General features: G+C 44.1%; 1 protein-coding gene across 2 annotated transcripts in view; it reads left to right on the forward strand.

The window, feature by feature from the left end:
- Positions 1-13783, forward strand: part of TEK (TEK receptor tyrosine kinase) — a 204923-nt gene that overhangs the window by 39619 nt on the left and 151521 nt on the right. The window lies entirely within an intron of this gene.

Genomic DNA, 13783 nt, shown 5'->3' on the forward strand with positions numbered 1-13783 from the left:
ACGAACATGAAGAACGATGAGGAATCCCACGAAGAACAGGAAATACCAGCAGGAGTGAAGACGAGAAGTCCTTGAGAGGAACTAAATCCTTGCGAAGGCAACTAAGAACTGGAAGCTGGGCGCTATATAGGGCTGAATATCAGGAAATGCCCTGGGAGAAGTCCAGTTGGGATCAGGAGGCTGGCCCTTTAAATCACTAAAGGGGGCGCGGCCCGCGCCTTAGGAGACAGGAAGCAGAATATTGTGCAGGACCATGGCCAGCGGCCCTGCACAGACACTGACGACGGAGGAGCAGGGCTGGGCCGAGGAGCAGGCCCCGACATCAGCAGCGGCTCCTACCGCTGCAGGAAAAACAGAGGGCGGCTCCAGCTGCCAGGAAAGCCCGGGGACTGCGGCCTCTGGGCCCCAAAGATGGAGAGAGCATTGGCGGTGGCTCCAGCCGCATTAGAGCATGGCAGCAGGGCCCGCCGAGCAAGAGAGGATTACCAAAGTCCGTGGCTCCTGCCACGGTGAAGGAAGACAGCTGACTGCGACTCCGTGCCGCGAAGGTAGTTGGCGGCTCCGTGCCATGTTGGTAAGTACAGGAGTGTAACAGCTGAGAACCTGCACACAACTCCAGAAGAATGCTTAGTAGCCTTAACAACATTTAGCACCACAGAGAGTGGACCAGATTTGCATTTCCATTTCATATAGGCCAGTAAGTGAGAGGGGGAAAAGCTGTCTGACTTCTTAAGGCAATTGGAGACTTTGCTCCATAGAGTGGTTAAGAAGGAGGAACTCCCACATTCAGTGAGAGATTTGGCCCTGTCTGAGTAGCTGGTGAGAGGCACTCCACAAACCAGCTAATAGTGAACCCAAGACTTCAGGAGAGAAAGGCTGAGCCTCCAGGATCTCTTCTGGGACAAGAGCTGGTAGACAAATGGAGAACCATCATATCTTGGTGAGGCTTAAAGATCATTTAGAGAAATAATGGCTGCACCACAACAGAACACAGGCAGAGGGAACCTACACAAGAAGCAGCACACACAGTGCCACTTTCAACAGGGCCATCTTTTCTTTTCCAGGGTAAACTCCAGTACCTGCATGTGTAACCCCTGGGTGGAATGGCTCCCATAGACTAAACCCAAGGGGCACACAGAAAGAGATCTAGATCCTACATCTGAGTCCCCGAGCTCCCTGTGAGGAGAAACATAGCTTCAAGGACCTTACAAGCCCCTATTCCCTCCTCCGTATACAGCACTGATAATATCCACAGTGTTTGGCATCACAAATCACACTGAGGGGCAATGTGGTTTCCAACTTCTTTACTGATAGTTGATCAAATGACTGAAGATTCCTTACAGCACTCACAATAGATTTTAAATAAAGTCGCTGAACAATAAAGCAGAGGAAAGATTAATACATTTGTGACCTCATTTTACTAGTAACGTCTATGATTCTCGTTAGAAGCCAATTTCTTAACACTTGATCTTCTCTTGCCAGTTACCCAGACTGAAGATAGTTCAATCCCTCTTCCAATCCCAAATTTATCACATCTCCCCACTGTTGAATGGTTAGAATAAAGTCCCAGTTATTTATCAGAATTAAATTCTCATACCTTCCTTGAAGTCTTCTTAAATATTTTAGATCTCCTTATGACAATACCAGTGGGCACTCAAGTTAGCAGCCAACACAGTTCTTAAACAATACCTTTGGCTCCTTCCCTCTGGCAATGGACAGGAATCCATTTATCTTCTGATGAAACCTTCAGCCTCTTCCTAGGTGAAAGACGCCTCTTCCCCAATAAACTGAAAACTGATTCCCTCGTTCCATCGGCACTCAGTTCCAGGTGAAACAAAGATAGAATCTGACGCAAAAAGTGGAAAAACAAACAAGAGACAGGAAGGGTGGAAAATACTTTTTTGCCTCAAAATGAGGAGATAGTTACTGAAGAAAGGCAGCTCAAGGTTGAATCTTCTTTGCATCAGGTCACAGACAGGTCTATTCCCTGGAGGAGTAATTGAACACTGCCATAATCCTCTCTACCACTTGATCTAACCTTACTCAGGGACATACCAGGTCACTGTGAAGGGAACCAGGACTCTGACAGGGAAAGTCTCCAAAATGGATAGAAAGGAGTAAATACAGGCCAGCATGATTTAAAAGGGCAAAACAGCAAAAAACCTTCTCCATAAAGTTAACAAAATGGACAGACAGAAGACAGAGAGCTCCTGCATTCGGGATACCTAACTAAAAATCCCACACCCTAAAATGGTGCCTGGTGGTCAGAAAGGCTAAGGATACACCATCTCAGTCTCCCACATGGGGGAGCAAAGTCCAACCCCTGCCCACTAAATCTCTCTGCACCTCTCCAGTTCATTTTCCAGGAAGTGGAGCAGAGATGTTAGAGAAACCAAGGGTTTCTTACCCCTGCATCCACCCAACCTGGACTGGATGACTCGCTTTATTTAAAGAGATAGATATATGGTCTGTCTATACTGAGAAAAAGCAACAGAGAAAAATAAAAACACAAGGTAGGAACAGTAAGAAAAAAAAGTGATAACACCTGTGTATAGATCAATGATGAGACCTCACCTAGAATATTATGACCAATTCTGAGGCCACACCTCTGAAAGAATAAAGACAGGTTGGAAATATTTCTTCATGGAAAGGGTGGTGGATGCATGGAATGCCCTCCCGGAAGAGGGGGTGAAGACAAGAACGGTAATGGAATTCAAAAGGGCGTGGGACAAACATAGAGGATCCCTGCTAGCAACAGAATGGGAATGGAGAAATGGGGTAACATAATACAATATCTAAAATTTACATTTCTGCCTGGGGGTAGCCTGCACGGAGTGGCAGTTGCTACTATCCTTAAAAAAAAAAAAAAAGAAACTTGCTGAACAGACTAGATTGACCTTTTTAGTCTTTCTCTGCCATCATCCACTGTGTTACTAGAGAGGCAGTCCAGAGAAAAGTTATCAAAATGATGCAAGATGTACACCAAAAGCCATATGAGATTAGACTTGAGGACCTGAATTTGTCTACCTTAGATTAAATACTTATATTTTTAGGATGGAGGAGTCCAACTAGAAGAATACTCTTCTCTATTAATCTATATTTTCCTGTGGCCTGCATGAAAATGAGGATGCGCTAATTTGACCAAATAACTCCAATCTTAAAAGGCTTACAATGTCTTCCAACTATCGCACCAAATTCAAGAACCTAACCCTGACCTGCAAATCCATCAAAGATCTGACTACAAACTACCTAAGCTACTCCAGTCATGACTTAGAGCTGCCTGGGGATCCCATCGCTAAGAACTACATGCCTCATGACCACCAGAAAAAGGACTTTTGCTAGTTCCTCCCTGATCTTATGGAACTCTTTTCCCACTCATATCAGGCTTGACCTTACCCTCTTAACCTTCAGAAAACTGCTTAAAACCTGGCTGTTCAAAGTAGCTTTTGATCCATGCCACTAACTCTGAACCCCATCAAAATTTATACACAGATAACAAACATTTGTACCACTCTGGACCTGCTGAAAACTTCTTGAGTGATCTTGTATTTAAATGCCAAAATGAATTGTTTTGTGTGTGAGACCCTTTTTGTCTATTGCTTAACTGTTTGCAATTTGCTTTGAACTCTCCTGGTGGAAATGTGTGTCATAAATAAAGCGATGATGATAATGACTTTCAGTTCATTTCCCAGGACATGGAGCAGAGATGTTGTTAGAGAAGAATTTTAAAGGTGTAACAAATATAACTTTGTTTCTATTTTCACAGATAGTTACCCCAAGTCTTATGGAGTATACCATGCATTTCTAACCCAGAGATTCAAGGTTACTTGTCAAGCGTATTATCTCTAATCCAGACACTATACAGGAGATTATTATGGGGGTGTATTGTTTTCACCCAGAAAACTTTGCAAGTGATTTTAAAAAAGGCTATATTTTCTCTAAATCACAGATTATATTGGTATTTTCAAGAGGTGTGTAATTTTCAAAAAAATTAAAAATTAAAATTAAATTATCTCCACGCTGGAGGTGTTACAGGTGTAGAAGTGTTTTATGCTGTGTATCCTAGTCATGTTTTCTAGTGCCAGTGTGTATTGAAGGAAGTGGTTCAAATAAAGAAGAACTCCTGACCTGATGACTCAGAAGATGCTATGGTCCTCTCCCAAGAGGCAGAGAATCATTGGTTGTCTTCACAGTCTGTTTGAATCTTTTGGCTAAGGACATTGTTATGTCCACTTTGCCTTTTTCACTGAAAGGTCTGCAGAACTCTAGGCACATTTTGTTTTTCTCTTAGCAATTTCCTTTGCTAAAAGGCAGCAATACGTGACAATTACTGTGAGTAAAATGTAATGGTAAAGGGTCTAATAAGGGGATTTTACATTTGGGCCTCAATATTCAAAGCAACCCATTTAGGTAAGTTAGCTGGTCAAGACTTATCTGGCTAACTTACACGAGATATTTCGCAGCACGGCTAAACATTTGGGACTACTTAGCTGGATAAGTTATATCCGGCTAAGTAAGACCTGCTGTATGGCAGGTCTAACTTATTCAATTAACTTAACCGGATAAGTAGGAGTATCATTAGCCCCGCACCTGGCTATCTACTCCCAGGAGGCTGTGGAATGAGGGTGAGATTCCAGAGTTATATAAGGAAGTATTTCTTTAAAGAAAGCGTGGTGGATGCATTGAATAGCCTCCTAGTGGAGGTGATGGAGCCAAAGATAATATCTGAATTCAAGAAAGCATAAGTACAGAGGATCTCTCAGCAACAGGTAGGGATGTAGAGTGAGCAGGTGGTGTGCATGGGAAGGCCAGATAAGCTATATGGTCTTTTTCTGCCACCCAGTTTCTATATTTCTATCTGTAGGTTTTCCTACCTAATTTTGTTTACTGTATTTTTCATGTGCTTTCTGCATTGCAATATGATATATGTTGATGGAAAAAATTGTTCACTGTATGTTCCTAATTTTTTCCTTTTTCTGGTGGAGGTGAGTATAGCGCTGCCTAGGCCTTCACCATAGAATAAACTGTAGCTGGTACCATATTGTTGTACAGAAATGCATGCGCTGCTATGATGCCACCTAGAAATCACATATGGTGTTAGGCCTATTGTAACATGTGAGGGATGTGGGTTTGGTCCTCAGAAAGTCTTGAGTAAACTAAATGATAATAATGATACAGTAAACTTCCCATACTAAAACAGTGCTAACAGTACTTCCCGGATAACAGTTCTAGAGGCCATATGTCACACTTCTCTTTAGATGGACATTGTTATTATACCAGTGGCGTATCGAGGGAGGAAGTGAGAGGGGGGAAGCCAGGGCCTCTGGGCGCCATGCTAAAGGGGAAGCCCGGGGACAGAGGATCCCATCCCGCCCAGCCAAGACAAGGCCCTGCAGTCGTCAGGAGATCCTATTCTGCCCGTCAGCAGAGGTGGAAGAAGCACACGGCAAAGCCTGGCACTACCAGGTGTGCACACCCGCTGGGGGCGACGGAGGCCAAGAAGAAGGGGAGGCCTGTGAGGCTGCCGGTGGACCTCATCCCACCGGCGGTGAAAGAAGAGGAGGCCCGCGAGGAGGGTGCCTGTTCTCCTAATCCTTCACTTTGCTGACGTTCAGTAGCCAAAGTCCATGAAGCTAGCACTACTCTTTGCTGATGTTCTGATGCATGAGATCAGTATAAAAGAAGTGCTAGCCCCACAAGATTTGACTAGTGCAGGGGCAGGCACACAAGGAGGAGCAGCAGAATGGGCTCCCTCATATACTCCTGATGTTATATGTGTGTGAATGAATGACTTAGAGACTGACTGGATATGTGTGAATGAATGGGAACCATGCCTTGGGGAGTGTGTTTATGGATGAGAACCTGATTGGTTATGTATGTGTGTATATATGATTGGGAACCTGACTGGGTGTGCGAGTGTGTGAACAGAAACCTGACTTTGTGTGTGTGTGTGCATCAATGGGAACCTGACTGGGGTGGATATGTGAATGGGATCCTGTCTATAGTGTGTATATGTATGAATGTGAGCCTGCCTCTGTGTGTGTGAAGAAAGTTTGTGCTGCCCCATTAATCTACGACATGCTCAGGGTGACTGGAAATTAAGTTTTCAAGTATGGAGAGCAATGATTTTTCCATTCTTGTTGTTTTAATTATTGGGTGTCTGTGTCTGCCATTTTTAAATATTTTATTGCTGTTTGGAAAAAATTTTACATTTTATGAACTCTTAATCATTGGATGTTATTGTATTCCTCAGCTCTTTGGAAATAATCTTTTTCTTAAAATGGTTTTACTAATATGATTCTTTGATTTTATTGTTTGATGATTTATGAGGACTGGTGATGTTTGTTTCTCCATTGCTGCATTACATACATAGTCTGACTTGTTGCAGTTTCCAATTCAGTTTCTGTCCAAACGTTACTGTTAATACTTTATGGTCTCTTTATTCTGTATTTGGTGAGGGTGAGACTGTGTTCTGCATGTTTAACTGAGGTGGGGTGTTCTGCTAGCTTGTAGTTTCTATGTAGGGATTTATAGCAGCCTGGTTTGTTCTGTTTTTACCACAGGACATGTATTGGTATTTTAAGGCCCGTGTAATGTTTGCAGTGTTGCCTTTTCATAGATAGGATTGTTCCTGTTTGACTGCTGGCAGTTAGTACTGTTTTAATATGGGACGTTTACTGTATCATTATTGTCATTTAGTTTACTCAAGACTTTCTGAGGACCAAACCCACATTCAACACATGTTACCATAGGCCTAATACCACATGGGTTTACTAGGAGGCACCACAGCAGTGCATGCAGTTCTATACAACCAAATAGTGCCAGCTACAAGGCCAGCCAGCACCATTACAAACCGGTTAGTGGATGGTTCTTGCCCAATTTTGACACTGAGGTTCAGAAGGGTGTCAGTAATTGTTCATATAGGATAGCAAAAATGCTAGCACCAGCCCTGCCCATGGCTGCCGAGAGATCTCACCCTGCCCAGAGGTGGAGGAGAGTGAGAGACTGAAAGGGAAGGGAAGGGAAGGGAGGAGGTGAGTGACTGAAAGGGAAGGGGGGGGGGGCGATTGATTGAGAGGGATAGGAGGGTGAGTGACTGAGAGAAGGGAAGGTGAGTGAAAGTGAGAGGGTGAGTGACTGAGGGAAGGGAAGGAGAGTGAGAGGGTGAGTGACTGGGAGGGAAGGGAAGAGAGGTAAGTGAGGGAAGTGAAGAAATGGAAGAGGGAGTAAGAAGAGAGGGTAGAAGGGTGGTGTGTGTGTGTACGACAAAGAAAGGAGAAAGTTTGTGTATTTCCTCCTCCCCTGCACCCCCACCTCGTCTCCACTATTCCATGACAATCGCAAGGTGACTGCAAATGAAAAATTCCCAGGTATGGAGAGGAGGAAATGTTTTATCCTTATTAGTTTTATTGTACTGAAATGTTGTACTGATTTTTTTTTTTTTAATTGCTTAAAAATTGTTATTTTATCCTTATTGTTCTTATTTATTAGATGCTCTGTCATCTGTTTTGAAATACTGTTTTTATTAGTATGGTTTAATATTATGATTGATTTATTTTTCTAGATTTTGTTTTATAAAGAAATATGATGTTTCTGTTTTTCAATTATTGCACTGCGTATGAGTCTGGCTGGGAGGTCTGGGAGGGAAGAGGAGGCTTGGGAGCAAGACTGCAGGGAACTGAGGGGAGAAGGGGCTGGGGAGCAAGAGAACTGGGGCCTGGGAGGGGAGAAGGAACAAGACTGCTGGGGACTGGGAGGGGAGAGAGAGCAAGACTGCTGGTGACTGGGAGAGGGAGCAAGACTGCTGGGAACTGAGAGGGGAGAGAGAGTAAGACTGCTGGGGACTGGGAGAGCAGGACTGACATTGCTTCTGTTTTTCTGAGATGGGAAATGGGAAAAATTTGATTTTCTCTCTGTCATTTTTGGGAAATGTGAATCTGAATAATTCTAATTTTTTACAGTGCAGGGAGAATTTGGAAATTTTGGAAGAATGTAGACATTTTATATCACAGTCCTTGGCTCTTGGTCTCATTCTTTATCAGAGGCTGTTTTTGTTTGCTTGCAGTACCACACAGGGAAGGTGACAAGGAAACTGTTTTTGGGGCCTATCTTCAGGCAGGGAAGCCTTTGCCTCACAGGCAGCTCACAATAGTTTGTCAGTTTCATTTCCTTTCTGGGGTTTGTATTAGTGCGACTTTCTGCAACCACAAGCATTTTTACAAGGAGGATTGGGGGGGAGGGAGGTGCAGGGAAAGCAACATAAATGCATTGGCCCTCGGGTGCCAAAGACCCTTAGAATGCTTCTGCATTATTTATTTATTTATTTATTTATTTAAATTTTTTACTATACCGATACTCAAGACAAGGTCTTATCGTACCGGTTTACAATAAAATACCACAAGATATTTATCCAGGACTTCCTGCATAGGCAAAACGTTTCCTTTCAAGGCATTGCTCTTACTGTTTCCCACTTTTAAGTCCTTGCGCACAAGGACTTAACTCAACATAAAGAATAATGACGACATCACTCAGTGAATCACATGAGAAGATATTTGGCGCTTTCCAATATTTCTCTTTTACTGATATGGTGCAAATGAGGAGTTAAAGTCCTTACAGCTGTGCACGTCACCTTCATAAGAACATAAGAAATTGCCATGCTGGGCCAGACCAAAGGTCCATCAAGCCCAGCATCCTGTTTCCAACAGAGGCCAAACAGGCCACAAGAACCTGGCAATTACCCAAACACTAAGATCCCATGCTACTGATGCAATTAATAGCAGTGGCTATTCCCTAAGTAAACTTGATTAATAGCAGTTAATGGACTTCTCCTGCAAGAACTTATCCAATCCTTTTTTAAACACAACTACACTAACTGCACTAATCACATCCTCTGGCAACAAATTACAGAGCTTTATTGTGCGTTGAGTGAAAAAGAACTTCCTCCGATTAGTTTTAAATGTGCCACATGCTAACTTCATGGAGTGCCCCCTGGTCCTTCTATTATTCGAAAGTGTAAATAACCAATTCACATCTACCCGTTCTAGACCTCTCATGATTTTAAACACCTCTATCATATCCCCCCTCAGCCATCTCTTCTCCAAGCTGAACAGCCCTACCCTCTTTAGCCTTTCCTCATAGGGGAGCTGTTCCATCCCCTTTATCATTTTGGTCACCCTTCTCTGTACCTTTTCCATCACAACTATTGTTAGGATTCTGCCTGCGGGCCAAGCCACAGGCAGTTCCTTCCTTCAGCCAGGCCGCCGATGCCATTCCTCGCGGCAGGCCGAGCCCGCCCGATGCCTTCTTTCATCTTCGTGGCTGGAGCCACCGCCGCTAACACCACCTCCGCGGTGGGGAAGCCCCTGCTGGGATTTCTGGTTGCGGCAGAAGGCTGCCGACGTCAGGCCTTTGTTTTGTGGCCTAGTGCCGCTCCTGCCTGCTCTTCTTTGCAGCATGGACGACGCCAATGCTGTCCATGGTCCTGCCCCCCTCTAGGTGCGCAGCCGCGCCTCTCTTCAGTTTTTAAAGGGCCAGCAGCGGGAAAAGAACCGCGGCCCTTTCCAGTGATGTCATCAGTCTTCACTGGACCAGCCCTATGAAAAGGACCAACCTCAGTTCCTCAGGGCCTTTGCATCCAGTCTTCACAGCATCTGTGGTCTTCTTCCTGATCCAGGTCCTCTGTGGTCTTCCTGTGCCTTGATGAATCTTATTCCATGTTTTTGTGTTCCTGAACTTCATCTCCTTGATGTTCCTGGTCTCGTCCCTTGTCAGAGCTCCCTTGTCACCTGTTTCGTGTTCCTGATGTTCCAGATGTCCAATTCTCCTGATGTCCTGATATCCAGATGTTCCGTGTCCAGATGTCCTGATGTTCTGTGTCCTGAGGTACCATGTTCCTGATGCCCAATGTTCCTGTCCTGACTCCGTCCATCTTATCTTCAGCTTGTAGTCCAGTTCCCAGGTCCCTCTGTTCACCCTTCTTGGCATGCCACCGTCATGGTCTGTGACCAGCTCATGGAGGGCTGTGTAGGGCGCCTCGTGGTACAAGCCCTTCTTCTCGTCTGCAGCTCAAGCCTCCGGAAGACTCCTGTTTTTAATGCCTTGCTTCTGAGAATCCTGAGTCTTGAATCCTGAGTCTTTAACCCTGTCCCGGTCTTCGGAGTTCCTTGTGCCTGCTTCCGTCTATGCCCAAGACTCTACCAGAACCTGCTCCGCTCCAGCGTGGTACGTGACCAGCCACAGGCAGCTGTGTAGTGTGCGCCCCGGTGCAGGCCTCTACTGAATCTTTGTCATGTTCCAGTCTCAAGTTCCACTTCTTTGCCTGAAGTCTGCTTCACGTTCAGCATGGTCCGCAACCAGCCAAGGGTGGCTGTGTAGGGCACGCTGCGATGCAGTTCTAACCCAGTACTTTCGCCTGAGTCCTGAATCCTTGCCTGAGACCTTCAAGTAACATGAATCCTTGTCCGAGTCTTCTGAGTATCCTGTCTGAGTCCTCCGAGTATCCTGAATCTACATCTGAGTCTTCTGAATGTCCTGAGTCTTTGTCTGAGTCTTCTTGTTCCTGCCCTCAGCCTCCATCTGGCCTCACACACTCGTCATTCCCAAGCGGCGGGTCCGGAAGGTCTGCAGGTGATGCAGAAGAGTGTTTTGAAACGCCCTGAGACTGAATTTTTTACTTTTTCGGACCAGTTTCAGAAGGTGACTAGAATTCAGGGAAATGAAGAGTCAGATTATTGAACTGGGACATAGGTTGGATTCATGGGAAGGTAAGATTAAACAATTGGAAGTTAATGATCAGATCTTTGTTAAAGATAATATTAACTTACATATTAAATGTGAACATCTGGAAAATATGGTCAAGTGTAGGTATCTTCGTCTGATTAATTTTCCAAAAGATAGAACTGTTTCACCATGTGATATGTTCAAGAAATTTGTGTTGCATGTTTGAAAGGTTCCTGTTGCATTGTTTCTGCCAGCCTTTATCTTCTTCCCCAGAGTAAAAGATAAATCACTGGGGGTCAGCAATCTCCACCATCTCTTGATAAGTCTTCACATATCTCAAATTTTAGAAAAGTCAGGGTCTGATGCACCAGCATCTGCAACGTTATTAGTTCAGTTAGAACTTGACAAAGATAGAGAATTTCTCTTAAAGCATTTCTTTAGGCATCGTAATTTAAGGGTTGTAAGATACAAATGTTTCCTGATGTAGTTCATACTATGTAAAAAAAAAAAGAAAATGGTTTCTGATATTGAGGCTTAAGTTATTGTGTATTGTAAATGTTTTGTAAAGATTCAGGGTGTGAGGTTTAGGGGCTTTTTTTAATCCATCAGAACTGTCTACTTTATGTCAGGTAAAACAGTAATGGATAGCTCCCCAGTCTCAACCTTGCAGGATGTGGGCACCAACGCTACAAGACCTTTTGGTGAAGTAACCACCTCGGCCAAGCTTTACTGCCTTTTTCTAATAAAGTTAATATTTCCTTTACTTTCTTTCTTTTTCTTCCGCCACTTCTCTTTTTTCATATTATCTCCCCTTAGTTTTCCGGTTTAAATTTTCAAGAACATTTAAAATTCAGTTGCTTGTTTACTTTGTTACTTGATTCAAATTTGGTGTGTCAACAAATCATTTCTTTTGAGCTTTAATGCTTCTGTAAAATAAATGATGTGAAATATATAAATAAATAATTTTAGAAATTACATTTAATCTTACCGCATAAAGGAGTTCATGCACGTCAACCAGCCAGAACTATTCAGCTTCTCTTGGCCAGCTCATCTGTGCCATAATGAAAGATGTGTGCTTTCAAAAGATTATGCTATGTCTTGGATAAAATTCTAATACCAACTGCCAATGGGTCAAAAGCCATATGTCTTAAACCACTTTACAAGCGCAGTAATCCTATAAATAAGCAGCTCCAGAATACCATCTTGTTGTTATAAAATTTTTCAAAGATTTTTTTTTGCTGGATTGTGTGGTTTTGGCTAATGTGCTTTGCACTGAAGTTGGTTAATTTGTGCCTGGAGTTCTACAGTCATTCCATGATGTGTCAGGCCAACTGAAGCATATTGCCAGACACTTTTAGCTTCCAAATTAGTTGTGGTAGGATTACAGAAGGACAAAGAAAGGCTGACCTGATGGCTCAATGAATACTTTGTGCTGCCACGCAGAGTCCCCTGTTCAACTGAAGGATCAGATTTTCTGTATCCTGGGTCCCCAGGGCTGGGGACACTGCAGAGGCAGTGATCACAGCCTCTGGGGGAGTAGGAGTAACAGCGCATGGTGGCTGGATTTACAGCTCATGATATAGGGTCCCAGAAGGAGCTTTGGTATATGGCTCCTGACATCAGGTCCATTGCTACAAAGACCACACTAGGAGCAGCATTAAAATAGGGGGGGGGGGGGGGGGGGGAAATCCCTTGGTAGTTGCCAGGATCCCAGACCTGGTTCCAACTGAGATGGAATAGGATAAAGGAGGATCAACTGCGCCAAAAAATACAGAGGAATACTGCCGAGGATACTCTTTTCAAACATCACAGAGTTTTAATATTCTGTATAACCAAAAAAAATAACACATGGCAAAGTGGGTTTTTGAATCACTATAGGAATGATGGAGTATGCTGGTGGAATGCAGCAAACAGAATGGCTTTTCAGAGTGGTCATGATGGATCTTTCTGAAATGTTCCTGGTTCAGTCAGAAGCTAAAAACCAAGGCCTCCTTACAACCTTCCAGGGCAGCAGTAGCACAAGCCACGGATCATCATGAACACCATAGCAGCACTTGTATCTTTTGAGTTCCTTGGCTTCTACTGATCCATTTTTCCTTTTTCTGGCACTGCATAAGGGGGAGCAAGTAGCCGGCTAAGTAACAGGCCGACACAGTAAAGCGCGGCCGCGGTTACCCTGCTTCTAACCCAGTTTAACGCAACTGTCCCTCCGATGTGCTTACAATTAAACCCCACAAAGTGCCATTGTGTCTGATTCTGAGGTGAATCCCCCAAATCAGTTTTCGTTTCCAGTGTAAGATCTTACTTTCCTGTAAGCTCTGCACAAACACAAGCAGGCAGGCTCCGTTTTCCTGCCTCCCCCCCCCCCCCTGTCTTATTTCCTCTGTTCCCAGCCCTCACTCGTGTATTCGCTGCAGCGCTCCCAGGAACATCCGAAAGTAAAGGGAGAGGGAGGAACAGCCTGCCAGGCATCCAATGAGAGCCGCAGGAAATATTCACAAAAGAAATCCCGTTATTTATTTATGAAGTGAGAGGGGGCTTTTGTCCGTTCTTCAGACTATTCCCCTTCTGCACAGCGAGGGGGCTGCTCTCTCTCATCAAAGTTTTGCCAGACTTGTGCTTTAAACAAAAGAACACATTGCGTGGTTTATTGTTGTTTCGCCGACGGCAGGATAAGCCTCGGGCCGCGGGGATTCCCGCCTGTTTTGGAAATGGCTAAAGCGGCAATCACCCTCCCCCCCTCCCCCCCGGCCCAGGCGCACGAGAACGGGTCAGGGAGGAGAAGCAGGGATTGCTCGGGCCGCAATCCACTGGCACTCATTGATGGTTGCCAGGTACTAACTGGTAAAAGCTGTTTTTGTTTTTTTTTTTTTTTAATATATGCATATACATTTTATTTTTACAATATAGTCAAACAGAACAAGTGAGTAACAAAGCACTGATGGATGGGTACATACTACCCCGTGGAGTCTCTAATAAACCACAGTAAACAAAAAAGATAACACGATTAAAACAGATTTAACCAGAGAAAACCGTTTTAACTCTCTTTATTCAAGGCAAGCAA

The sequence above is a fragment of the Rhinatrema bivittatum genome, chromosome 1 (assembly GCF_901001135.1).
Source record: "Rhinatrema bivittatum chromosome 1, aRhiBiv1.1, whole genome shotgun sequence".
NCBI classification, from domain to species: Eukaryota; Metazoa; Chordata; class Amphibia; order Gymnophiona; family Rhinatrematidae; genus Rhinatrema; species Rhinatrema bivittatum.